Source organism: Mobula birostris, chromosome 7 (assembly GCF_030028105.1).
Source record: "Mobula birostris isolate sMobBir1 chromosome 7, sMobBir1.hap1, whole genome shotgun sequence".
In the NCBI taxonomy this organism is placed as follows: Eukaryota; Metazoa; Chordata; class Chondrichthyes; order Myliobatiformes; family Myliobatidae; genus Mobula; species Mobula birostris.
Window position 1 is genome coordinate 51,512,913 of NC_092376.1, and position 27,697 is coordinate 51,540,609.

Consider the following 27,697-nt stretch of genomic DNA (forward strand, 5'->3'; position numbering starts at 1 on the left):
GGAGAGGAGGAGTGTGTCATGGTGGAGAGAGGGAGGAGTGTGACGCAGTGCAGAGATCGAGGAGTGTGATGCAGTGGATCGAGGGAGTGTGACGTCGTGGGGAGAGGGAGGAGTGTGACGATGTGGAAAGAGGGAGGGTGACGTGGTGGAGAGAGGGAGGAGTGTGATGTGGTGAAGAGAGGGAGTCTGACCTGGTGGAGAGAGAGAGTGTCACGTGGTGAAGAGAGGGAGCAGTGTCACGTGGTGGATAGAGGGAGTGTGACGTGGTGGGGTGTGGGAGGAGTGTGACGTGGTGGAGAGAGGGAGGACTGTGACGTGGTTGAGAGAGGGAGAAGTGTGATGTGGTGGAGAGAGGGAGGAGTGTGACGTGGTGGATAGAGGGAGTGTGATGTGGTGGAGCGAGGGAGTGTGTGGTGATTGAGAAAGGGAGGAGTGTGACACGGTGGAGAGAGGGAATGTGACGTGGAGAGAGGGAGGAGTAGACGTGGTGGAGAGCGGAAGGTGTGTGATGTGGTGGAGAGAGGGAGTGTGATGTCGTGGAGAGAGGGAGTGTGACATGGCGAAGAGAGGGAGGAGTGTGACGTGGTGGAGAGAGAGAGGAGTGTGACGTGGTGAAGAGAGGGAGGAGTGTGACGCAGTGCAGAGATCCAGGAGTGTGAAGCGGTGCAGAGAGGGAGTGTGACGTGGTGGAGAGAGGGAGTGTGACGTGGTGGAGACAGCGAGGGTTGTGGTGTGGTGGAGAGAGGGAGTGTGACGTGGTGGGGAGAGGGAGGTGTGTGACGTGGTGGAGAGAGGTAGAAGTGTGACGTGGTGGAGAGAGGGAGTGTGATGTGGTGGAGAGAGGAAGTGTGACGTGGTGGAGAGAGGGAGAAGTGTGAGATGGTGGAAAGAGGGAGGAGTGTCAGTGGTGGAGAGAGGGAGTGTGACATGCTGGGGAGATGGAGGAGTGGGACGTGGTGGAGAGAGGGAGTGTGACGTGGTGGAAAGAGGGATGAGTGTGACGTGGTGGAGAGAGGGAGAAGTGTGACGTGGTGGAGAGAGGGAGGAGTGTGAAGTGGTGGAGAGATGTGGTGTTACGTGGTGGAGAGAGGGAGTGTCACCTGCTGGAGAGAGGGAGCAGTGTGACGTGTTGGGAGAGGGGTTGTGACGTGGTGGAGAGAGGGAGCAGTGTGACGTGGTGGAGAGAGGGAGTGTGACGTGGTGGAGAGAGGGCGCAGTGTGACTTGGTGGAGAGAGGGAGGAGTGTGACGTGGTGGAGAGAGGGAGCAGTGTGACGTGCTGGGAGACGGGTTGTGACGTGGTGTAGAGAGGGAATGTGACGTGGTGGAGAGAGGGAGTGTGACGTGGTGGAGCAGGGAGGAATGTGACGTGGTGGAGAGAGAGAGTGTGACGTGGTGGAGAGAGGGAGGAGTGTGACGTGGTGGAGAGAGGTAGGGTGACGTGGTGGAGAGGGGGAGTTTGTCGTGGTGGAGAGAGGGACTGTGATGTGGTGAAGAGAGGGAGGAGTGTGACGTGGTGGAGAGAGGGAGTGCGTCGTGGTGGAGAGGAGGAGTGTGTCATGGTGGAGAGAGCGAGGAGTGTGACGCAGTGCAGAGATCGAGGAGTGTGACGCGGTGGATCAAGGGAGTGTGACGTCGTGTGGGGAGAGGGAGGAGTGTGATGTGGTGAAGAGAGGGAGTCTGACCTGGTGGAGAGAGAGAGTGTGACGTGGTGAAGAGAGGGAGCAGTGTCACGTGGTGGATAGAGGGAGTGTGACGTGGTGGGGTGTGGGAGGAGTGTGACGTGGTGGAGAGAGGGAGGACTGTGACGTGGTTGAGAGAGGGAGAAGTGTGATGTGGTGGAGAGAGGGAGGAGTGTGACGTGGTGGAAAGAGGGAGTGTGATGTGGTGGAGCGAGGGTGTGTGTGGTGATTGAGAAAGGGAGGAGTGTGACACGGTGGAGAGAGGGAATGTGACGTGGAGAGAGGGAGGAGTAGACGTGGTGGAGAGCGGAAGGTGTGTGATGTGGTGGAGAGAGGGAGTGTGATGTCGTGGAGAGAGGGAGTGTGACATGGCGAAGAGAGGGAGGAGTGTGACGTGGTGGAGAGAGAGAGGAGTGTGACGTGGTGGAGAGAGGGAGGAGTGTGACATGGTGGAGAGATAGAGAGTGACGTGGTGGAGAGAAGGAGGAGTGTGACGTGGTGAAGAGAGGGAGCAGTGTCACGTGGTGGATAGAGGGAGTGTGACGTGGTGGAGAGGGGGATTGTGTCGTGGTGGAGAGATGGAGTGTGACGTGGTGAAGAGAGGGAGGAGTGTGACGCAGTGCAGAGATCCAGGAGTGTGACGCGGTGCAGAGAGGGAGTGTGACGTGGTGGAGAGAGGGAGTGTGACGTGGTGGAGACAGTGAGGGTTGTGGCGTGGTGGAGAGAGGGAGTGTGACGTGGTGGGGAGAGGGAGGTGTGTGACGTGGTGGAGAGAGGTAGAAGTGTGACGTGGTGGAGAGAGGGAGTGTGATGTGGTGGAGAGAGGAAGTGTGACGTGGAGAGAGGGAGAAGTGTGAGATGGTGGAAAGAGGGAGGAGTGTCAGTGGTGGAGAGAGGGAGGAGTGTGACGTGGTGGAGAGAGGGAGGAGTGTGAAGTGGTGGAGAGATGTGGTGTGATGTGGTGGAGAGAGGGAGTGTCACCTGCTGGAGAGAGGGAGCAGTGTGACGTGTTGGGAGAGGGGTTGTGACGTGGTGGAGAGAGGGAGCAGTGTGACGTAGTGGAGAGAGGGAGTGTGACGTGGTGGAGAGAGGGCGCGTGACGTGGTGGAGAGAGGGCGCAGTGTGACGTGGTGGAGAGAGGGAGGGTGACGTGGTGGAGAGGGGGAGTGTGTCGTGGTGGAGAGAGGGAGTGTGACGTGGTGAAGAGAGGGAGGAGTGTGACGTGGTGGAGAGAGGGAGTGCGTCGTGGTGGAGAGGAGGAGTGTGTCATGGTGGAGAGAGGGAGGAGTGTGAGGCAGTGCAGAGATCGAGGAGTGTGACGTGGTGGATAGAGGCAGTGTGACGTGGTGGAGAGAGGGAGGTGTGTGACATGGTGGAGAGAGGGAGGAGTGTCAGTGGTGGAGAGAGGGAGTGTGACGTGCTGTGGAGATGGAGGAGTGTGACGTGGTGGAGAGAGGGAGTGTGACGTGGTGGAGAGAGGGATGAGTGTGACGTGGTGGAGAGAGGTAGAAGTGTGATGTGGTGGAGAGAGGGAGGAGTGTGAAGTCGTGGAGAGAGTTGGTGTGACGTGGTAGACAGAGGGATGTGTGTGACGTGGTGGAGGGAGGGAGTGTGACGTGCTGGAAAGAGGGAGGAGAGTGACGTGTTGGATGAGGGGGTGTGACGTGGTGTAGAGAGGGAGTGTGACGTGGTGGAGAGAGGGAGCAGTGTGACATGGTGCAGAGTGAGAGTGTGACGTGGTGGAAAGAGGGAGGAGTGTGACGTGGTGGAGAGAGGGTAGGGTGACGTGGTGGAGAGGGGGAGTGTGTCGTGGTGTAGAGAGGGAGTGTGACATGGTGAAGAGAGGGAGGAGTGTGACGTGGTGGAGAGAGGGAGTGCGTCGTGGTGGAGAGGAGGAGTGTGTCATGGTGGAGAGAGGAAGGGGTGTGACGCAGTGCAGAGATCGAGGAGTGTGACGCGGTGGATAGAGGGAGTGTGACGTTGTGGGGAGAGGGAGGAGTGTGACGTGGTGGAAAGAGGGAGGGTGACGTGTGGAGAGAGGGAGGAGTGTGATGTGGTGAACAGAGGGAGTCAGACCTGGTGGAGAGAGAGAGTGTGACGTTGTGAAGAGAGGGAGGAGTGTGACGTGGTGGAGAGGGGGAGGTGTGTGAAGTGGTGGAGAGAGGGAGTGTGACGTGGTGGAGAGAGGGCGCAGTGTGACGTGGTGGAGAGAGGGAGGGTGACGTGGTGGAGAGGGGGAGTGTGTCGTGGTGGAGAGAGGGAGTGTGACGTGGTGAAGAGAGGGAGGAGTGTGACGTGGTGGAGAGAGGGAGCAGTGTGACGTGTTGGGAGACGGGTTGTGACGTGGTGTAGAGAGGGAATGTGACGTGGTGGAGAGAGGGAGCAGTGTGACGTGGTGGAGAGAGGGAGTAATGACGTGGTGGAGCAAGGGAGGAATGTGACGTGGTGGAGAGAGGTAGGGTGACGTGGTGGAGAGGGGGAGTTTGTCGTGGTGGAGAGAGGGACTGTGATGTGGTGAAGAGAGGGAGGAGTGTGACGTGGTGGAGAGAGGGAGTGCGTCGTGGTGGAGAGGAGGAGTGTGTCATGGTGGAGAGAGGGAGGAGTGTGACGCAGTGCAGAGATCGAGGAGTGTGATGCGGTGGATCGAGGGAGTGTGACGTCGTGGGGAGAGGGAGGAGTGTGACGTGGTGGAAAGAGGGAGGGTGACGTGGTGGAGAGAGGGAGGAGTGTGATGTGGTGAAGAGAGGGAGTCTGACCTGGTGGAGAGAGAGAGTGTGACGTGGTGAAGAGAGGGAGCAGTGTCACGTGGTGGATAGAGGGAGTGTGACGTGGTGGGGTGTGGGAGGAGTGTGACGTGGTTGAGAGAGGGAGAAGTGTGATGTGGTGGAGAGAGGGAGGAGTGTGATGTGGTGGAGAGAGGGAGGAGTGTGACGTGGTGGATAGAGGGAGTGTGATGTGGTGGAGCGAGGGAGTGTGTGGTGATTGAGAAAGGGAGGAGTGTGACACGGTGGAGAGAGGGAATGTGACGTGGAGAGAGGGAGGAGTAGACGTGGTGGAGAGCGGAAGGTGTGTGATGTGGTGGAGAGAGGGAGTGTGATGTCGTGGAGAGAGGGAGTGTGACATGGCGAAGAGAGGGAGGAGTGTGACGTGGTGGAGAGAGGGAGGAGTGTGACATGGTGGAGAGATAGAGAGTGACGTGGTGGAGAGAAGGAGGAGTGTGACGTGGTGAAGAGAGGGAGGAGTGTGACGCAGTGCAGAGATCCAGGAGTGTGACGCGGTGCAGAGAGGGAGTGTGACGTGGTGGAGAGAGGGAGTGTGACGTGGTGGAGACAGCGAGGGTTGTGGTGTGGTGGAGAGAGGGAGTGTGACGTGGTGGGGAGAGGGAGGTGTGTGACGTGGTGGAGAGAGGTAGAAGTGTGACGTGGTGGAGAGAGGGAGTGTGATGTGGTGGAGAGAGGAAGTGTGACGTGGTGGAGAGAGGAGAAGTGTGAGATGGTGGAAAGAGGGAGGAGTGTCAGTGGTGGAGAGAGGGAGTGTGACGTGCTGGGGAGATGGAGGAGTGGGACGTGGTGGAGAGAGGGAGTGTGACGTGTGGAAAGAGGGATGAGTGTGACGTGGTGGAGAGAGGGAGAAGTGTGACGTGGTGGAGAGAGGGAGGAGTGTGAAGTGGTGGAGAGATGTGGTGTTACGTGGTGGAGAGAGGGAGTGTCACCTGCTGGAGAGAGGGAGCAGTGTGACGTGTTGGGAGAGGGGTTGTGACGTGGTGGAGAGAGGGAGCAGTGTGACGTGGTGGAGAGAGGGAGTGTGACGTGGTGGAGAGAGGGCGCAGTGTGACTTGGTGGAGAGAGGGAGGAGTGTGACGTGGTGGAGAGAGGGAGCAGTGTGACGTGTTGGGAGACGGGTTGTGACGTGGTGTAGAGAGGGAATGTGACGTGGTGGAGAGAGGGAGTGTGACGTGGTGGAGCAAGGGAGGAATGTGACGTGGTGGAGAGAGAGAGTGTGACGTGGTGGAGAGAGGGAGGAGTGTGACGTGGTGGAGAGAGGTAGGGTGACGTGGTGGAGAGGGGGAGTTTGTCGTGGTGGAGAGAGGGACTGTGATGTGGTGAAGAGATCGAGGAGTGTGACGCGGTGGATCAAGGGAGTGTGACGTCGTGGGGAGAGGGAGGAGTGTGATGTGGTGAAGAGAGGGAGTCTGACCTGGTGGAGAGAGAGAGTGTGACGTGGTGAAGAGAGGGAGCAGTGTCATGTGGTGGATAGAGGGAGTGTGACGTGGTGGGGTGTGGGAGGAGTGTGACGTGGTGGAGAGAGGGAGGACTGTGACGTGGTTGAGAGAGGGAGAAGTGTGATGTGGTGGAGAGAGGGAGGAGTGTGACGTGGTGGAAAGAGGGAGTGTGATGTGGTGGAGCGAGGGAGTGTGTGGTGATTGAGAAAGGGAGGAGTGTGACACGGTGGAGAGAGGGAATGTGACGTGGAGAGAGGGAGGAGTAGACGTGGTGGAGAGCGGAAGGTGTGTGATGTGGTGGAGAGAGGGAGTGTGATGTCGTGGAGAGAGGGAGTGTGACATGGCGAAGAGAGGGAGGAGTGTGACGTGGTGGAGAGAGAGAGGAGTGTGACGTGGTGGAGAGAGGGAGGAGTGTGACATGGTGGAGAGATAGAGAGTGACGTGGTGGAGAGAAGGAGGAGTGTGACGTGGTGAAGAGAGGGAGTGTGACGTGGTGGAGAGGGGGATTGTGTCGTGGTGGAGAGACGGAGTGTGACGTGGTGAAGAGAGGGAGGAGTGTGACGCAGTGCAGAGATCCAGGAGTGTGACGCGGTGCAGAGAGGGAGTGTGACGTGGTGGAGAGAGGGAGTGTGACGTGGTGGAGACAGTGAGGGTTGTGGCGTGGTGGAGAGAGGGAGTGTGACGTGGTGGGGAGAGGGAGGTGTGTGACGTGGTGGAGAGAGGTAGAAGTGTGACGTGGTGGAGAGAGGGAGTGTGATGTGGTGGAGAGAGGAAGTGTGACGTGGTGGAGAGAGGGAGAAGTGTGAGATGGTGGAAAGAGGGAGGAGTGTCAGTGGTGGAGAGAGGGAGTGTGACGTGCTGGGGAGATGGAGGAGTGGGACGTGGTGGAGAGAGGGAGTGTGACGTGGTGGAAAGAGGGATGAGTGTGACGTGGTGGAGAGAGGGAGAAGTGTGACGTGGTGGAGAGAGGGAGGAGTGTGAAGTGGTGGAGAGATGTGGTGTGATGTGGTGGAGAGAGGGAGTGTCACCTGCTGGAGAGAGGGAGCAGTGTGACGTGTTGGGAGAGGGGTTGTGACGTGGTGGAGAGAGGGAGCAGTGTGACGTGGTGGAGAGAGGGAGTGTGACGTGGTGGAGAGAGGGCGCAGTGTGACGTGGTGGAGAGAGGGAGGGTGACGTGGTGGAGAGGGGGAGTGTGTCGTGGTGGAGAGAGGGAGTGTGACGTGGTGAAGAGAGGGAGGAGTGTGACGTGGTGGAGAGAGGGAGTGCGTCGTGGTGGAGAGGAGGAGTGTGTCATGGTGGAGAGAGGGAGGAGTGTGACGCAGTGCAGAGATCGAGGAGTGTGACGCGGTGGATAGAGGCAGTGTGACGTGGTGGAGAGAGGGAGGTGTGTGACATGGTGGAGAGAGGGAGGAGTGTCAGTGGTGGAGAGAGGGAGTGTGACGTGCTGTGGAGATGGAGGAGTGTGACGTGGTGGAGAGAGGGAGTGTGACGTGGTGGAGAGAGGGATGAGTGTGACGTGGTGGAGAGAGGTAGAAGTGTGATGTGGTGGAGAGAGGGAGGAGTGTGAAGTCGTGGAGAGAGTTGGTGTGACGTGGTCGACAGAGGGATGTGTGTGACGTGGTGGAGGGAGGGAGTGTGACGTGCTGGAAAGAGGGAGGAGAGTGACGTGTTGGATGAGGGTGTGTGACGTGGTGTAGAGAGGGAGTGTGACGTGGTGGAGAGAGGGAGCAGTGTGACGTGGTGCAGAGTGAGAGTGTGACGTGGTGGAAAGAGGGAGGAGTGTGACGTGGTGGAGAGAGGTAGGGTGACGTGGTGGAGAGGGGGAGTGTGTCGTGGTGGAGAGAGGGAGTGTGACATGGTGAAGAGAGGGAGGAGTGTGACGTGGTGGAGAGAGGGAGTGCGTCGTGGTGGAGAGGAGGAGTGTGTCATGGTGGAGAGAGGAAGGGGTGCGACGCAGTGCAGAGATCGAGGAGTGTGACGCGGTGGATAGAGGGAGTGTGACGTTGTGGGGAGAGGGAGGAGTGTGACGTGGTGGAAAGAGGGAGGGTGACATGGTGGAGAGAGGGAGGAGTGTGATGTGGTGAAGAGAGGGAGTCAGACCTGGTGGAGAGAGAGAGTGTGACGTTGTGAAGAGAGGGAGGAGTGTGACGTGGTGGAGAGGGGGAGGTGTGTGACGTGGTGAAGAGAGGGAGCAGTGTCACGTGGTGGATAGAGGGAGTGTGACGTGGTGAAGAGAGGGAGGAGTGTGACGTGGTGGAGAGAGGGAGTGCGTCGTGGTGGAGAGGAGGAGTGTGTCATGGTGGAGAGAGGGAGGAGTGTGACGCAGTGCAGAGATCGAGGAGTGTGACGCGGTGGATAGAGGCAGTGTGACGTGGTGGAGAGAGGGAGCTGTGTGACATGGTGGAGAGAGGGAGGAGTGTCAGTGGTGGAGAGAGGGAGTGTGACGTGCTGTGGAGATGGAGGAGTGTGACGTGGTGGAGAGAGGGAGTGTGACGTGGTGGAGAGAGGGATGAGTGTGACGTGGTGGAGAGAGGTAGAAGTGTGATGTGGTGGAGAGAGGGAGGAGTGTGAAGTCGTGGAGAGAGTTGGTGTGACGTGGTAGACAGAGGGATGTGTGTGACGTGGTGGAGGGAGGGAGTGTGACGTGCTGGAAAGAGGGAGGAGAGTGACGTGTTGGATGAGGGGGTGTGACGTGGTGGAGAGAGGGAGCAGTGTGACGTGGTGCAGAGTGAGAGTGTGACGTGGTGGAAAGAGGGAGGAGTGTGACGTGGTGGAGAGAGGTAGGGTGACGTGGTGGAGAGGGGGAGTGTGTCGTGGTGGAGAGAGGGAGTGTGACATGGTGAAGAGAGGGAGGAGTGTGACGTGGTGGAGAGAGGGAGTGCGTCGTGGTGGAGAGGAGGAGTGTGTCATGGTGGAGAGAGGAAGGGGTGCGACGCAGTGCAGAGATCGAGGAGTGTGACGCGGTGGATAGAGGGAGTGTGACGTTGTGGGGAGAGGGAGGAGTGTGACGTGGTGGAAAGAGGGAGGGTGACGTGGTGGAGAGAGGGAGGAGTGTGATGTGGTGAAGAGAGGGAGTCAGACCTGGTGGAGAGAGAGAGTGTGACGTTGTGAAGAGAGGGAGGAGTGTGACATGGTGGAGAGGGGGAGGTGTGTGACGTGGTGAAGAGAGGGAGCAGTGTCACGTGGTGGATAGAGGGAGTGTGACGTGGTGGGGAGTGGGAGGAGTGTGACGTGGTGGAGAAAGGGAGGGCTGTGATGTGGTTGAGAGAGGGAGAAGTGTGATGTGGTGGAGAGAGGGAGTGTGATGTGGTGGAGCGAGGGAGTGTGTGGTGGTTGCGAGAGGGAGGAGTGTGACGCGGTGGAGAGAGGGAATGTGACGTGGAGAGAGGGAGGAGTAGACGTGGTGGAGAGCGGAAGGTGTGTGATGTGGTGGAGAGAGGGAGTGTGATGTCGTGGAGAGAGGGATTGTGACATGGCGAAGAGAGGGAGGAGTGTGACGTGGTGGAGAGAGAGAGGAGTGTGACATGGTGGAGAGAGGGAGGAGTGTGACATGGTGGAGAGATGGAGAGTGACGTGGTGGAGAGAAGGAGGAGTGTGACGTGCTGAAGAGAAGGAGTGTGACGTGGTGGAGAGGGGGAGTGTGTCGTGGTGGAGAGACGGAGTGTGACGTGATGAAGAGAGGGAGGAGTGTGACGCAGTGCAGAGATCCAGGAGTGTGACACAGTGCAGAGAGGGAGTGTGACGTGGTGGAGAGAGGTAGGATGAAGTAGTGGAGAGAGCGAAGAGTGTGATGTGGTGGAGAGAGGAAGTGTGACGTGGTGGAGAGAGGGATGAGTGTGACATGGTGGAGAGAGGGAGGAGTGTCAGTGGTGGATAGAGGGAGTGTGAGGTGGTGGAGAGAGGGAGGTGTGTGACATTTTGGACTGAGGTAGCAGTGTGACGTGGTGGAGAGATGGAGTGTGACGTGGTGGAGAGATGGAGTGTGACGTTGTTGAGAGAGGGAGGAGTGTGATGTGGTGGAGAGAGGGAGCTGTGTGACGTGGTGAAGAGAGCGAGCAGTGTCACGTGGTGGAGAGAGGGAGTGTGACGTGGTGGAGAGAGGGAGGAGTAGACGTGGTGGAGAGAGGAAGGAGTGTGACGTGGTGGAGACAGGGTGTGTGATGTTGTGGAGAGAGGGAGGAGTGTGACGTGGTGAAGAGAGGGAGTGTGATGTGGTGGAGAGAGGGAGTGTGACATGGCGAAGAGAGGGAGGAGTGTGACCTGGCGGAGAGAGGGTGTGTGATGTGGTGGTGAGAGGGCGGAGTGTGACTTGGTGGAGAGAGGGAGGAGTGTGATGTGGTGGAGAGAGGGTGTGTGATGTGGTGGAGAGAGGGAGAGTGACGTGGTGGAGAGAGGGAGCAGTGTGATGTGGTGGAGAGAGGGAGTGTGTCGTCGTGGAGAGAGGGAGTGTGACGTCGTGTACAGAAGGAGGAGTGTGATGTGGTAGAGAGAGGGAGTGTGACGTTCTGGAGAGAGGGAGGAGTGTGATGTCGCGGAGAGAGGGAGTGTGACGTGGTGGAGAGAGGGAGGAGTGGGATGTGGTGGAGGGAGAGAGCGTGACGTGGTGGAGAGAGGGATTCTGACCTGGTGGAGATAGAGAGGGTGACGTTGTGAAGAGAGGGATGAGTGTGACGTGGTGGAGAGAGGGAGGTGTGTGACGTAGTGAAGAGAGCGAGGAGTGTCACGTGGTGGATAGAGGGAGTGTGACGTGGTGGGGAGAGGGAGGAGTGTGACGTGGTGGAGAGAGGGAGGAGAGTGACGTGGTGGAGAGAGGGAGTGTGACGTGGTGGAGAGAGGGTGTGTGCCGTGGTGGAGAGAGGGAGGAATGTGACACGGTGCAGAGAGGGAGGAGTGTGACGTTGTGGTGAGAGGGAGGAGTGTGACGCGGTGCAGAAAGGGAGTGTGACGTGGTGGAGAGAGGGAGGGTGATGTGGTGGAGAGGGGGAGTGTGTCATGGTGGAGAGAGGGAGTGTGACGTGGTGGGGAGAGACAGGAGTGTGACGTGGTGGAGAGAGGGCGCAGTGTGACGTGGTGGAGAGAGGGAGGGTGACGTGGTGGAGAGGGGGAGTGTGTCGTGGTGGAGAGAGGGAGTGTGACGTGGTGAAGAGAGGGAGGAGTGTGACGTGGTGGAGAGAGGGAGCAGTGTGACGTGTTGGGAGACGGGTTGTGACGTGGTGTAGAGAGGGAATGTGACGTGGTGGAGAGAGGGAGCAGTGTGACGTGGTGGAGAGAGGGAGTGTGACGTGGTGGAGCAAGGGAGGAATGTGACGTGGTGGAGAGAGGTAGGGTGATGTGGTGGAGAGGGGGAGTTTGTCGTGGTGGAGAGAGGGACTGTGATGTGGTGAAGAGAGTGAGGAGTGTGACGTGGTGGAGAGAGGGAGTGCGTCGTGGTGGAGAGGAGGAGTGTGTCATGGTGGAGAGAGGGAGGAGTGTGACGCAGTGCAGAGATCGAGGAGTGTGATGCAGTGGATCGAGGGAGTGTGACGTCGTGGGGAGAGGGAGGAGTGTGACGATGTGGAAAGAGGGAGGGTGACGTGGTGGAGAGAGGGAGGAGTGTGATGTGGTGAAGAGAGGGAGTCTGACCTGGTGGAGAGAGAGAGTGTCACGTGGTGAAGAGAGGGAGCAGTGTCACGTGGTGGATAGAGGGAGTGTGACGTGGTGGGGTGTGGGAGGAGTGTGACGTGGTGGAGAGAGGGAGGACTGTGACGTGGTTGAGAGAGGGAGAAGTGTGATGTGGTGGAGAGAGGGAGTGTGTGGTGATTGAGAAAGGGAGGAGTGTGACACGGTGGAGAGAGGGAATGTGACGTGGAGAGAGGGAGGAGTAGACGTGGTGGAGAGCGGAAGGTGTGTGATGTGGTGGAGAGAGGGAGTGTGATGTCGTGGAGAGAGGGAGTGTGACATGGCGAAGAGAGGGAGGAGTGTGACGTGGTGGAGAGAGAGAGGAGTGTGACGTGGTGAAGAGAGGGAGGAGTGTGACGCAGTGCAGAGATCCAGGAGTGTGAAGCGGTGCAGAGAGGGAGTGTGACGTGGTGGAGAGAGGGAGTGTGACGTGGTGGAGACAGCGAGGGTTGTGGTGTGGTGGAGAGAGGGAGTGTGACGTGGTGGGGAGAGGGAGGTGTGTGACGTGGTGGAGAGAGGTAGAAGTGTGACGTGGTGGAGAGAGGGAGTGTGATGTGGTGGAGAGAGGAAGTGTGACGTGGTGGAGAGAGGGAGAAGTGTGAGATGGTGGAAAGAGGGAGGAGTGTCAGTGGTGGAGAGAGGGAGTGTGACATGCTGGGGAGATGGAGGAGTGGGACGTGGTGGAGAGAGGGAGTGTGACGTGGTGGAAAGAGGGATGAGTGTGACGTGGTGGAGAGAGGGAGAAGTGTGACGTGGTGGAGAGAGGGAGGAGTGTGAAGTGGTGGAGAGATGTGGTGTTACGTGGTGGAGAGAGGGAGTGTCACCTGCTGGAGAGAGGGAGCAGTGTGACGTGTTGGGAGAGGGGTTGTGACGTGGTGGAGAGAGGGAGCAGTGTGACGTGGTGGAGAGAGGGAGTGTGACGTGGTGGAGAGAGGGCGCAGTGTGACTTGGTGGAGAGAGGGAGGAGTGTGACGTGGTGGAGAGAGGGAGCAGTGTGACGTGCTGGGAGACGGGTTGTGACGTGGTGTAGAGAGGGAATGTGACGTGGTGGAGAGAGGGAGTGTGACGTGGTGGAGCAAGGGAGGAATGTGACGTGGTGGAGAGAGAGAGTGTGACGTGGTGGAGAGAGGGAGGAGTGTGACGTGGTGGAGAGAGGTAGGGTGACGTGGTGGAGAGGGGGAGTTTGTCGTGGTGGAGAGAGGGACTGTGATGTGGTGAAGAGAGGGAGGAGTGTGACGTGGTGGAGAGAGGGAGTGCGTCGTGGTGGAGAGGAGGAGTGTGTCATGGTGGAGAGAGCGAGGAGTGTGACGCAGTGCAGAGATCGAGGAGTGTGACGCGGTGGATCAAGGGAGTGTGACGTCGTGGGGAGAGGGAGGAGTGTGATGTGGTGAAGAGAGGGAGTCTGACCTGGTGGAGAGAGAGAGTGTGACGTGGTGAAGAGAGGGAGCAGTGTCACGTGGTGGATAGAGGGAGTGTGACGTGGTGGGGTGTGGGAGGAGTGTGACGTGGTGGAGAGAGGGAGGACTGTGACGTGGTTGAGAGAGGGAGAAGTGTGATGTGGTGGAGAGAGGGAGGAGTGTGACGTGGTGGAAAGAGGGAGTGTGATGTGGTGGAGCGAGGGAGTGTGTGGTGATTGAGAAAGGGAGGAGTGTGACACGGTGGAGAGAGGGAATGTGACGTGGAGAGAGGGAGGAGTAGACGTGGTGGAGAGCGGAAGGTGTGTGATGTGGTGGAGAGAGGGCGTGTGATGTCGTGGAGAGAGGGAGTGTGACATGGCGAAGAGAGGGAGGAGTGTGACGTGGTGGAGAGAGAGAGGAGTGTGACGTGGTGGAGAGAGGGAGGAGTGTGACATGGTGGAGAGATAGAGAGTGACGTGGTGGAGAGAAGGAGGAGTGTGACGTGGTGAAGAGAGGGAGCAGTGTCACGTGGTGGATAGAGGGAGTGTGACGTGGTGGAGAGGGGGATTGTGTCGTGGTGGAGAGATGGAGTGTGACGTGGTGGAGAGAGGGAGGTGTGTGTCCTGGTGGATAGAGGGAGTGTGACGTGGTGGAGAGAAGGAGGAGTGTGCATGGTGGATAGAGGAAGGAGTGTGACGTGGTGGAGAGAGGGTGTGTGATGTCGTGTAGAGAGGGAGGAGTGTGATGTGGTGGAGAGAGGGAGGAGTGTGACGTGGTGGAGAGAGGGAGGAGTGTGACGTGCTGGAGAGAGGGAGTGTGACGTCATGGAGAGATGGAGGAGTGTGATGTGGTGGAGAGAGGGAGTGTGACGTCATGGAGAGATGGAGGAGTGTGATGTGGTGGAGAGAGGGAGGAGTGGGACGTGGTGGAGAGACGGAGTGTGACGTGGTGGAGAGAGGGAAGAGTGTGTCGTTGTGGAGAGATGAAGGAGTATGACGTGGTGGAGAGTGGGAGTGTGACGTGGTGGAGAGAGGGAGGAGTGTGATGTCGTGTAGAGAGGGAGTGAGACGTGGGTGGAGAAGGAGTAGTGTGAAGTGGTGGAGAGAGGGAGGAGTGTGTCATGGTAGAGAGAGGGAGTGTGACGTTGTGTAGAGAGGGAGGAATGTGAGGTTATGAGAAAGGGAGTGTGACACGGTGCAGAGAGGGAGGAGTGTGACGTGGTGGAGGGAGGGAGTGTGCGATGGTGAAGAGAGGGAAGAGTGTGTCGTTGTGGAGAGATGGAGGAGTATGACGTGGTGGAGAGAGGGAGTGTGACGTGGTGGAGAGAGGGAATGTGACGTGGTGGAGAGAGGGAGTGTGACGTGGTGGAGAGAGGGATGAGTGTGACGTGGTGGAGAGAGGGAGTGTGACGTGGTGGAGAAAGGGAGTGTGATGTGGTGGAGAGAGGGAGTGTGACGTGGTGGAGAGAGGGAGTGTAACGTGGTGGAGAGCGGAAGGTGTGTGATGTGGTGGAGAGAGGGAGTGTGATGTCGTGGAGAGAGGGAGTGTGACATGGCGAAGAGAGGGAGGAGTGTGACATGGTGGAGAGAGAGAGGAGTGTGACGTGGTGGAGAGAGGGAGGAGTGTGACATGGTGGAGAGATAGAGAGTGACGTGGTGGAGAGAAGGAGGAGTGTGACGTGGTGAAGAGAGGGAGTGTGACGTGGTGGAGAGGGGGATTGTGTCGTGGTGGAGAGACGGAGTGTGACGTGGTGAAGAGAGGGAGGAGTGTGACGCAGTGCAGAGATCCAGGAGTGTGACGCGGTGCAGAGAGGGAGTGTGACGTGGTGGAGAGAGGGAGTGTGACGTGGTGGAGACAGTGAGGGTTGTGGCGTGGTGGAGAGAGGGAGTGTGACGTGGTGGGGAGAGGGAGGTGTGTGACGTGGTGGAGAGAGGTAGAAGTGTGACGTGGTGGAGAGAGGGAGTGTGATGTGGTGGAGAGAGGAAGTGTGACGTGGTGGAGAGAGGGAGAAGTGTGAGATGGTGGAAAGAGGGAGGAGTGTCAGTGGTGGATAGAGGGAGTGTGACGTGCTGGGGAGATGGAGGAGTGGGACGTGGTGGAGAGAGGGAGTGTGACGTGGTGGAAAGAGGGATGAGTGTGACGTGGTGGAGAGAGGGAGAAGTGTGACGTGGTGGAGAGAGGGAGGAGTGTGAAGTGGTGGAGAGATGTGGTGTGATGTGGTGGAGAGAGGGAGTGTCACCTGCTGGAGAGAGGGAGCAGTGTGACGTGTTGGGAGAGGGGTTGTGACGTGGTGGAGAGAGGGAGCAGTGTGACGTGGTGGAGAGAGGGAGTGTGACGTGGTGGAGAGAGGGCGCAGTGTGACGTGGTGGAGAGAGGGAGGGTGACGTGGTGGAGAGGGGGAGTGTGTCGTGGTGGAGAGAGGGAGTGTGACGTGGTGAAGAGAGGGAGGAGTGTGACGTGGTGGAGAGAGGGAGTGCGTCGTGGTGGAGAGGAGGAGTGTGTCATGGTGGAGAGAGGGAGGAGTGTGACGCAGTGCAGAGATCGAGGAGTGTGACGCGGTGGATAGAGGCAGTGTGACGTGGTGGAGAGAGGGAGGTGTGTGACATGGTGGAGAGAGGGAGGAGTGTCAGTGGTGGAGAGAGGGAGTGTGACGTGCTGTGGAGATGGAGGAGTGTGACGTGGTGGAGAGAGGGAGTGTGACGTGGTGGAGAGAGGGATGAGTGTGACGTGGTGGAGAGAGGTAGAAGTGTGATGTGGTGGAGAGAGGGAGGAGTGTGAAGTCGTGGAGAGAGTTGGTGTGACGTGGTAGACAGAGGGATGTGTGTGACGTGGTGGAGGGAGGGAGTGTGACGTGCTGGAAAGAGGGAGGAGAGTGACGTGTTGGATGAGGGGGTGTGACGTGGTGTAGAGAGGGAGTGTGACGTGGTGGAGAGAGGGAGCAGTGTGACGTGGTGCAGAGTGAGAGTGTGACGTGGTGGAAAGAGGGAGGAGTGTGACGTGGTGGAGAGAGGTAGGGTGACGTGGTGGAGAGGGGGAGTGTGTCGTGGTGGAGAGAGGGAGTGTGACATGGTGAAGAGAGGGAGGAGTGTGACGTGGTGGAGAGAGGGAGTGCGTCGTGGTGGAGAGGAGGAGTGTGTCATGGTGGAGAGAGGAAGGGGTGCGACGCAGTGCAGAGATCGAGGAGTGTGACGCGGTGGATAGAGGGAGTGTGACGTTGTGGGGAGAGGGAGGAGTGTGACGTGGTGGAAAGAGGGAGGGTGACGTGGTGGAGAGAGGGAGGAGTGTGATGTGGTGAAGAGAGGGAGTCAGACCTGGTGGAGAGAGAGAGTGTGACGTTGTGAAGAGAGGGAGGAGTGTGACGTGGTGGAGAGGGGGAGGTGTGTGACGTGGTGAAGAGAGGGAGCAGTGTCACGTGGTGGATAGAGGGAGTGTGACGTGGTGGGGAGTGGGAGGAGTGTGACGTGGTGGAGAAAGGGAGGGCTGTGATGTGGTTGAGAGAGGGAGAAGTGTGATGTGGTGGAGAGAGGGAGTGTGATGTGGTGGAGCGAGGGAGTGTGTGGTGGTTGCGAGAGGGAGGAGTGTGACGCGGTGGAGAGAGGGAATGTGACGTGGAGAGAGGGAGGAGTAGACGTGGTGGAGAGCGGAAGGTGTGTGATGTGGTGGAGAGAGGGAGTGTGATGTCGTGGAGAGAGGGATTGTGACATGGCGAAGAGAGGGAGGAGTGTGACGTGGTGGAGAGAGACAGGAGTGTGACATGGTGGAGAGAGGGAGGAGTGTGACATGGTGGAGAGATGGAGAGTGACGTGGTGGAGAGAAGGAGGAGTGTGACGTGCTGAAGAGAAGGAGTGTGACGTGGTGGAGAGGGGGAGTGTGTCGTGGTGGAGAGACGGAGTGTGACGTGATGAAGAGAGGGAGGAGTGTGACGCAGTGCAGAGATCCAGGAGTGTGACACAGTGCAGAGAGGGAGTGTGACGTGGTGGAGAGAGGTAGGATGAAGTAGTGGAGAGAGCGAAGAGTGTGATGTGGTGGAGAGAGGAAGTGTGATGTGGTGGAGAGAGGGATGAGTGTGACATGGTGGAGAGAGGGAGGAGTGTCAGTGGTGGATAGAGGGAGTGTGAGGTGGTGGGGAGAGGGAGGTGTGTGACATTTTGGACTGAGGTAGCAGTGTGACGTGGTGGAGAGATGGAGTGTGACGTGGTGGAGAGATGGAGTGTGACGTTGTTGAGAGAGGGAGGAGTGTGATGTGGTGGAGAGAGGGAGCTGTGTGACGTGGTGAAGAGAGCGAGTAGTGTCACGTGGTGGAGAGAGGGAGTGTGACGTGGTGGAGAGAGGGAGGAGTAGACGTGGTGGAGAGAGGAAGGAGTGTGACGTGGTGGAGACAGGGTGTGTGATGTTGTGGAGAGAGGGAGGAGTGTGACGTGGTGAAGAGAGGGAGTGTGATGTGGTGGAGAGAGGGAGTGTGACATGGCGAAGAGAGGGAGGAGTGTGACCTGGCGGAGAGAGGGTGTGTGATGTGGTGGTGAGAGGGCGGAGTGTGACTTGGTGGAGAGAGGGAGGAGTGTGATGTGGTGGAGAGAGGGTGTGTGATGTGGTGGAGAGAGGGAGAGTGACGTGGTGGAGAGACGGAGCAGTGTGATGTGGTGGAGAGAGGGAGTGTGTCGTCGTGGAGAGAGGGAGTGTGACGTCGTGTACAGAAGGAGGAGTGTGATGTGGTAGAGAGAGGGAGTGTGACGTTCTGGAGAGAGGGAGGAGTGTGATGTCGCGGAGAGAGGGAGTGTGACGTGGTGGAGAGAGGGAGGAGTGGGACGTGGTGGAGGGAGAGAGCGTGACGTGGTGGAGAGAGGGATTCTGACCTGGTGGAGATAGAGAGGGTGACGTTGTGAAGAGAGGGATGAGTGTGACGTGGTGGAGAGAGGGAGGTGTGTGACGTGGTGAAGAGAGCGAGGAGTGTCACGTGGTGGATAGAGGGAGTGTGACGTGGTGGGGAGAGGGAGGAGTGTGACGTGGTGGAGAGAGGGAGGAGAGTGACGTGGTGGAGAGAGGGAGTGTGACGTGGTGGAGAGAGGGTGTGTGCCGTGGTGGAGAGAGGGAGGAATGTGACACGGTGCAGAGAGGGAGGAGTGTGACGTTGTGGTGAGAGGGAGGAGTGTGACGCGGTGCAGAAAGGGAGTGTGACGTGGTGGAGAGAGGGAGGGTGATGTGGTGGAGAGGGGGAGTGTGTCATGGTGGAGAGAGGGAGTGTGACGTGGTGGGGAGAGACAGGAGTGTGACGTGGTGGAGAGAGGGAGGAGTGTGACGTGCTGGAGAGAGCAAGTGTGACGTGGTGGAGAGAGGGAGGTGTGTGACATGGTGTAGAGAGGGAGGAGTGTCAGTGGTGGAGAGAGGGAGTGTGACGTGCTGTGGAGATGGAGGAGTGTGACGTGGTGGAGAGAGGGAGGGTGATGTGGTGGAGAGGGGGAGTGTGTCGTGGTGGAGAGAGGGAGTGTGACGTGGTGGGGAGAGGGAGGAGTGTGACGTGGTGGAGAGAGGGAGGAGTGTGACGTGCTGGAGAGAGCAAGTGTGACGTGGTGGAGAGAGGGAGGTGTGTGACGTGGTGAAGAGAGCGAGGAGTGTCACGTGGTGGATAGAGGGAGTGTGACGTGGTGGAGAGAGGGATGAATGTGACGTGGTGGGGAGAGGGAGAAGTGTGACGTGGTGGAGAGAGGGAGGAGTGTGAAGTGGTGGATAGAGTTGGTGTGACGTGGTAGATAGAGGGATGAGTGTGACGTGGTGGAGAGAGGGAGTGTGACGTGCTGGAAAGAGGGAGGAGAGTGACGTCTTGAATGAGGGGGTGTGACGTGGTGTAGAGAGGGAGTGTGACATGGTGGAGAGAGGGAGCAGTGTGACGTGGTGGAGAGAGGGAGTGTGACATGGTGGAGCGAGGGAGGAGTGTGACGTGCTGGAGAGAGGGAGTGTGACGTGGTGGAGGGAGGGAGAAGTGTGACGTGGTGGAAAGAGGGAGGAGTGTGAAGTGGTGGAGAGATGTGGTGTGACGTGGTGGATAGAGGGATGAGTGTGATGTGGTGGAGAGAGGGAGTGTGACGTGGTGGAGAGAGGGAGTGCGTCGTGGTGGAGAGGAGGAGTGCGTCCTGGTGGAGAGGAGGAGTGTGTCATGGTGGAGAGAGGGAGGAGTGTGACGCAGTGCAGAGATCGAGGAGTGTGACGCGGTGGATCGAGGGAGTGTGACGTCGTGGGGAGAGGGAGGAGTGTGACGTGGTGGAAAGAGGGAGGGTGACGTGGTGGAGAGAGGGAGGAGTGTGATGTGGTGAAGAGAGGGAGTCTGACCTGGTGGAGAGAGAGAGTGTGACATTGTGAAGAGAGGGAGGAGTGTGACGTGGTGGAGAGGGGGAGGTGTGTGACGTGGTGAAGAGAGGGAGCAGTGTCACGTGGTGGATAGAGGGAGTGTGACGTGGTGGGGTGCGGGAGGAGTGTGACGTGGTGGAGAGAGGGAGGACTGTGACGTGGTTGAGAGAGGGAGAAGTGTGATGTGGTGGAGAGAGGGAGGAGTGTGACGTGGTGGAGAGAGGGAATGTGACGTGGAGAGAGGGAGGAGTAGACGTGGTGGAGAGCGGAAGGTGTGTGATGTGGTGGAGAGAGGGAGTGTGATGTCATGGAGAGAGGGAGTGTGACATGGCGAAGAGAGGGAGGAGTGTGACGTGGTGGAGAGAGAGAGGAGTGTGACATGGTGGAGAGAGGGAGGAGTGTGACATGGTGGAGAGAGGGAATGTGACGTGGAGAGAGGGAGGAGTAGACGTGGTGGAGAGCGGAAGGTGTGTGATGTGGTGGAGAGAGGGAGTGTGATGTCATGGAGAGAGGGAGTGTGACATGGCGAAGAGAGGGAGGAGTGTGACGTGGTGGATAGAGGGAGTGTGATGTGGTGGAGCGAGGGTGTGTGTGGTGATTGAGAAAGGGAGGAGTGTGACACGGTGGAGAGAGGGAATGTGACGTGGAGAGAGGGAGGAGTAGACGTGGTGGACAGCGGAAGGTGTGTGATGTGGTGGAGAGAGGGAGTGTGATGTCATGGAGAGAGGGAGTGTGACATGGCGAAGAGAGGGAGGAGTGTGACGTGGTGGAGAGAGAGAGGAGTGTGACGTGGTGGAGAGAGGGAGGAGTGTGACATGGTGGAGAGATAGAGAGTGACGTGGTGGAGAGAAGGAGGAATGTGACGTGGTGAAGAGAGGGAGTGTGACGTGGTGGAGAGGGGGAGTGTGTCGTGGTGGAGAGACGGAGTGTGACGTGGTGAAGAGAGGGAGGAGTGTGACGCAGTGCAGAGATCCAGGAGTGTGACGCGGTGCAGAGAGGGAGTGTGACGTGGTGGAGAGAGGGAGTGTGACGTGGTGGAGACAGCGAGGGTTGTGGCGTGGTGGAGAGAGTGACATGGTGGGGAGAGGGAGGTGTGTGACGTGGTGGAGAGAGGTAGAAGTGTGACGTGGTGGAGAGAGGGAGTGTGATGTGGTGGAGAGAGGAAGTGTGACGTGGTGGAGAGAGGGAGAAGTGTGAGATGGTGGAAAGAGGGAGGAGTGTCAGTGGTGGAGAGAGGGAGTGTGACGTGCTGGGGAGATGGAGGAGTGCGACGTGGTGGAGAGAGGGAGTGTGACGTGGTGGATAGAGGGAGTGTGACGTGGTGGAGAGAAGGAGGAGTGTGCATGGTGGATAGAGGAAGGAGTGTGACGTGGTGGAGAGAGGGTGTGTGATGTCGTGTAGAGAGGGAGGAGTGTGATGTGGTGGAGAGAGGGAGGAGTGTGACGTGGTGGAGAGAGGGAGGAGTGTGACGTGCTGGAGAGAGGGAGTGTGACGTCGTGGAGAGATGGAGGAGTGTGATGTGGTGGAGAGAGGGAGGAGTGGGACGTGGTGGAGAGACGGAGTGTGACGTGGTGGAGAGAGGGAAGAGTGTGTCGTTGTGGAGAGATGGAGGAGTATGACGTGGTGGAGAGTGGGAGTGTGACGTGGTGGAGAGAGGGAGGAGTGTGATGTCGTGTAGAGAGGGAATGAGACGTGGGTGGAGAAGGAGTAGTGTGAAGTGGTGGAGAGAGGGAGGAGTGTGTCATGGTAGAGAGAGGGAGTGTGACATTGTGTAGAGAGGGAGGAATGTGAGGTTATGAGGAAGGGAGTGTGACACGGTGCAGAGAGGGAGGAGTGTGACGTGGTGGAGGGAGGGAGTGTGCGATGGTGAAGAGAGGGAGGAGTGTGACGTGGTGGAGAGAGTGAGTGTGTCGCGGTGGACAGAGGGTGGAGTGTGACGTGGTTTAGAGAGGGAGGATTGTGACCTGGTGGAGAGTGGGAGGAGTGTGACGTGGTGGAGAGAGGGAGTGTGATGTGGTGGAGAGAGGGAGGAGTGTGACGTGGTGAAGAGAGGGAGTGTGTCGCGCTGGACCGAGGGAGGAGTGTGACGTGGTGGAGAGGGAGTGTGATGTGGTGGAGAGAGGGAGGAGTGTGAAGTGGTGGAGAGAGGGACTGTGACGTGGTGGAGAGAGGGAATGTGACGTGGTGGAGAGAGGGAGTGTGATGTGGTGGAGTGAGAGGAGTGTGACGTGGTGTAGAGATGGAGTGTGACGTGGGGGAGAGAGGGAGTGTGACGTGGTGGAGAGAGGGAGGTGTGTGTCCTGGTGGATAGAGGGAGTGTGACGTGGTGGAGAGAAGGAGGAGTGTGCATTGTGGATAGAGGAAGGAGTATGACGTGGTGGAGAGAGGGTGTGTGATGTCGTGTAGAGATGGAGGAGTGTGACGTGGGGGAGAGAGGGAGTGTGACGTGGTGGAGAGAGGGAGGTGTGTGTCCTGGTGGATAGAGGAAGGAGTGTGACGTGGTGGAGAGAGGGTGTGTGATGTCGTGTAGAGAGGGAGGAGTGTGATGTGGTGGAGAGAGGGAGGAGTGTGACGTGGTGGAGAGAGGGAGGAGTGTGACGTGCTGGAGAGAGGGAGTGTGACGTCGTGGAGAGATGGAGGAGTGTGATGTGATGGAGAGAGGGAGGAGTGGGACGTGGTGGAGAGACGGAGTATGACGTGGTGGAGAGAGGGAAGAGTGTGTCGTTGTGGAGAGATGAAGGAGTATGACGTGGTGGAGAGTGGGAGTGTGACGTGGTGGAGAGAGGGAGGAGTGTGATGTCGTGTAGAGAGGGAGTGAGACGTGGGTGGAGAAGGAGTAGTGTGAAGTGGTGGAGAGAGGGAGGAGTGTGTCATGGTAGAGAGAGGGAGTGTGACGTTGTGTAGAGAGGGAGGAATGTGAGGTTATGAGAAAGGGTGTGTGACACGGTGCAGAGAGGGAGGAGTGTGACGTGGTGGAGGGAGGGAGTGTGCGATGGTGAAGAGAGGGAAGAGTGTGTCGTTGTGGAGAGATGGAGGAGTATGACGTGGTGGAGAGAGGGAGTGTGACGTGGTGGAGAGAGGGAATGTGACGTGGTGGAGAGAGGGAGTGTGACGTGGGGGAGAGAGGGAGTATGACGTGGTGGAGAGAGGGAGGTGTGTGTCCTGGTGGATAGAGGGAGTGTGACGTGGTGGAGAGAAGGAGGAGTGTGCATGGTGGATAGAGGAAGGAGTGTGACGTGGTGGAGAGAGGGTGTGTGATGTCGTGTAGAGAGGGAGGAGTGTGATGTGGTGGAGAGAGGGAGGAGTGTGACGTGGTGGAGAGAGGGAGGAGTGTGACGTGCTGGAGAGAGGGAGTGTGACGTCGTGGAGAGATGGAGGAGTGTGATGTGGTGGAGAGAGGGAGGAGTGGGACGTGGTGGAGAGACGGAGTGTGACGTGGTGGAGAGAGGGAAGAGTGTGTCGTTGTGGAGAGATGAAGGAGTATGACGTGGTGGAGAGTGGGAGTGTGACGTGGTGGAGAGAGGGAGGAGTGTGATGTCGTGTAGAGAGGGAGTGAGACGTGGGTGGAGAAGGAGTAGTGTGAAGTGGTGGAGAGAGGGAGGAGTGTGTCATGGTAGAGAGAGGGAGTGTGACATTGTGTAGAGAGGGAGGAATGTGAGGTTATGAGAAAGGGAGTGTGACACGGTGCGGAGAGGGAGGAGTGTGACGTGGTGGAGAGAGTGAGTGTGTCGCGGTGGACAGAGGGTGGAGTGTGACGTGGTTTAGAGAGGGAGGATTGTGACCTGGTGGAGAGTGGGAGGAGTGTGACGTGGTGGAGAGAGGGAGTGTGATGTGGTGGAGAGAGGGTGTGTGACGCGGTGGAGAGAGGGAATAGTGTGACATGGTGGAGAGGGGGAGGAGTGTGACGTGGTGAAGAGAGGGAGTGTGTCGCGCTGGAGCGAGGGAGGAGTGTGACGTGGTGGAGAGGGAGTGTGATGTGGTGGAGAGAGGGAGGAGTGTGAAGTGGTGGAGAGAGGGACTGTGACGTGGTGGAGAGAGGGAATGTGACGTGGTGGAGAGAGGGAGTGTGATGTGGTGGAGTGAGAGGAGTGTGACGTGGTGTAGAGATGGAGTGTGACGTGGGGGAGAGAGGGAGTGTGACGTGGTGGAGAGAGGGAGGTGTGTGTCCTGGTGGATAGAGGAAGGAGTATGACGTGGTGGAGAGAGGGTGTGTGATGTCGTGTAGAGATGGAGGAGTGTGACGTGGGGGAGAGAGGGAGTGTGACGTGGTGGAGAGAGGGAGGTGTGTGTCCTGGTGGATAGAGGGAGTGTGACATGGTGGAGAGAAGGAGGAGTGTGCATGGTGGATAGAGGAAGGAGTGTGACGTGGTGGAGAGAGGGTGTGTGATGTCGTGTAGAGAGGGAGGAGTGTGATGTGGTGGAGAGAGGGAGGAGTGTGACGTGGTGGAGAGAGGGAGGAGTGTGACGTGCTGGAGAGAGGGAGTGTGACGTCGTGGAGAGATGGAGGAGTGTGATGTGGTGGAGAGAGGGAGGAGTGGGACGTGGTGGAGAGACGGAGTGTGACGTGGTGGAGAGAGGGAAGAGTGTGTCGTTGTGGAGAGATGAAGGAGTATGACGTGGTGGAGAGTGGGAGTGTGACGTGGTGGAGAGAGGGAGGAGTGTGATGTCGTGTAGAGAGGGAGTGAGACGTGGGTGGAGAAGGAGTAGTGTGAAGTGGTGGAGAGAGGGAGGAGTGTGTCATGGTAGAGAGGGGGAGTGTGACGTTGTGTAGAGAGGGAGGAATGTGAGGTTATGAGAAAGGGAGTGTGACACGGTGCAGAGAGGGAGGAGTGTGACGTGGTGGAGGGAGGGAGTGTGCGATGGTGAAGAGAGGGAAGAGTGTGTCGTTGTGGAGAGATGGAGGAGTATGACGTGGTGGAGAGAGGGAGTGTGACGTGGTGGAGAGAGGGAATGTGACGTGGTGGAGAGAGGGAGTGTGATGTGGTGGAGAGATGGAGTGTGACGTGGGGGAGAGAGGGAGTGTGACGTGGTGGAGAGAGGGATGAGTGTGACGTGGTGGAGAGAGGGAGTGTGACGTGGTGGAGAAAGGGAGTGTGATGTGGTGGAGAGAGGGAGTGTGACATGTTAGAGAGAGGGAGGAGTATGTCGTTATGAAGAAGGGAGTGTGACACGGTGCAGAGGGGGAGGAGTGTGACGTGGTGGAGAGAGGGAGGAGTGTGACTTGGTGGAGAGAGGGAGTGTGATGTAGTTGAGAAAGGGAGGAGTGTGACGTGGTGGAGAGAGGGAGGAGTGTGACGTGGTGTAGAGAGGGAGTGTGATGTGGTGGAGAGTTGGAGGAGTGTGACGTGGTAGAGAGGGAGACTGTGACGTGGTGGTGAGAGGGAGGAGTGTGACGTGGTGGAGAGAGGGAGTGTGATTTGGTGGAGAGAGGGAGTGTGATTTGGTGGAGAGAGGGAGTGTGACGCGGTGGAGAGAGTGAGGAGTGTGACGTGGTGGAGAGAGGGAGTGTGATGTGGTTGAGAGAGGGAGGAGTGTGAAGTGGTGGAGATAGGGAGGAGTTTGCCGTGTTGCTGAGAGGGAGGATTGTGCGTAGTGGAGAGAGGGAGTGTGACGCTGTGGAATGAGGGACTCTGATGTGGTGGAGAGAGGGAGTGTGACGTGGTGGAGAGAGGGAGTGTGATGTGGTGGAGAGAGAGGAGTGTGACGTGGTGGAGAGAGGGAGCAGTGTGAGGCGGTGGACAGAGGGAGTGTGACGTGGTGGAGAGAGGGAGTTTGACGTGGTGGAGAGAGGGAGAGAGATGTGGTGAAGAGAGTGAGGAATGTGACGTGGTGGAGAGAGGGAGTGTGATGTGGTGGAGAGAGGGAGAGAGATGTGGTGGAGAGAGTGAGGAATGTGACGTGGTGGAGAGAGGGAGTGTGATGTGGTGGAGAGAGAGGAATGTGACGTGGTGGAGAGAGGGAGCAGTGTGAGGTGGTGGACAGAGGGAGTGTGACGTGGTGGAGAGAGGGAGGAGTCTGACGTGGTGGAGAGAGGGAGTGTGACTTGGTGTAGAGAGGGAGGAGTGTGGCGTGGAGAGAGGGAGTGGGACGTGTGGGGGTAGGGGTGATTGGAACTCTATGGAAGGAAGGGACTGGTGTGTGCTCTGTAGAGGGTCGGGGGCTGTGTAACATTGGAGGAATGGAGGGGGTGCGACTGCATATTGAATGTTGGAGTGTGGCATTGTGGATAAAATGGTGACTGGTTGTCAGTCTTTTGTAGAGATAGTGAAGGGATTGGAGGAACGTATTGTTGTTGCGGTAAAGGTGTAGTTAAGTGTGTAGAAAGGGTGGCAATATCTCTGCATGGAATATTTCATTTGAGGTTGTGCTTTATTTGTGTATAGAAACATAGAAACATAGAAAATAGATTCAGGAGTAGGCCATTCGGCCCTTCGAGCCTGCACCGCCATTTATTATGATCATGGCTGATCATCCAACTCAGAACCCCGCCCCAGCCTTCCCTCCATACCCCCTGACCCCCGTAGCCACAAGGGCCATATCTAACTCCCTCTTAAATATAGTCAATGAACTGGCCTCAACTGTTTCCTGTGGCAGAGAATTCCACAGATTCACCACTCTCTGTGTGAAGAAGTTTTTCCTAATCTCGGTCCTAAAAGGTTTCCCCTCTATCCTCAAACTGTGACCCCTCGTTCTGGACTTCCCCAACATTGGGAACAATCTTCCTGCATCTAGCCTGTCCAATCCCTTCAGGATCTTATTCGTTTCAATCAGATCCCCCCTCAATCTTCTAAATTCCAATGAGTACAAGCCCAGTTCATCCAGTCTTTCTTCATATGAAAGTCCTGCCATCCCAGGAATCAATCTGGTGAACCTTCTTTGTACTCCCTCTATGGCAAGGATGTCTTTCCTCAGATTAGGGGACCAAAACTGCACACAATACTCCAGGTGTGGTCTCACCAAGGCCTTGTACAACTGCAGTAGTACCTCCCTGCTCCTGTACTCGAATCCTCTCGCTATAAATGCCAGCATACCATTCGCCTTTTTCACCGCCTGATGTACCTGCATGCCCACTTTCAATGACCGGTGTATAATGACACCCAGGTCTCGTTGCACCTCCCCTTTTCCTAATCGGCCACCATTCAGATAATAATCTGTTTTCCTGTTTTTGCCACCAAAGTGGATAACTTCACATTTATCCACATTAAATTGCATCTGCCATGAATTTGCCCACTCACCCAACCTATCCAAGTCACCCTGCATCCTCTTAGCATCCTCCTCACAGCTAACACTGCCACCCAGCTTCGTGTCATCCGCAAACTTGGAGATGCTGCATTTAATTCCCTCATCCAAGTCATTAATATATATTGTAAACAACTGGGGTCCCAGCACTAAGCCTTGCGGTACCCCACTAGTCACCGCCTGCCATTCTGAAAAGGTCCCGTTTATTCCCACTCTTTGCTTCCTGTCTGCTAACCAACTCTCCACCCACACCAATACCTTACCCCCAATACCGTGTGCTTTAAGTTTGCACACTAATCTCCTGTGTGGGACCTTGTCAAAAGCCTTCTGAAAATCCAAATATACCACATCCACTGGTTCTCCCCTATCCACTCTACTAGTTACATCCTCAAAAAATTCTATGAGATTCGTCAGACATGATTTTCCTTTCATAAATCCATGCTGACTTTGTCCGATCATTTCACCGCTTTCCAAATGTGCTGTTATCACATCCTTGATAACTGACTCCAGCAGTTTCCCCACCACCGACGTTAGGCTAACCGGTCTATAATTCCCCGGTTTCTCTCTCCCTCCTTTTTTAAAAAGTAGAGTTACGTTAGCCACCCTCCAATCCTCAGGAACTAGTCCAGAATCTACGAGTTTTGAAAAATTATCACTAATGCATCCACTAATTCTTGGGCTACTTCCTTAAGCACCCTGGGTTGCAGACCATCTGGCCCTGGGGATTTATCTGCCTTCAATCCCTTCAATTTACCTAACACCACTTCCCTACTAACATGTATTTCGCTCAGTTCCTCCATCTCACTGGACCCTCTGTCCCTTACTATTTCTGGAAGATTATTTATGTCCTCCTTAGTGAAGACAGAACCAAAGTAATTATTCAATTGGTCTGCCATGTCCTTGCTCCCCATAATCAATTCACCTGTTTCTGTCTGCAGGGGACCTACATTTGTCTTTACCAGTCTTTTCCTTTTTACATATCTATAAAAGCTTTTACAGTCCGTTTTTATGTTGCCTGCCAGTTTTCTCTCATAATCTTTTTCCCCCTTCCTAATTAAGCCCTTTGTCCTCCTCTGCTGAACTCTGAATTTCTCCCAGTCCTCAGGTGAGCCACTTTCTCTGGCTAATTTGTATGCTTCTTCTTTGGAATTGATACTA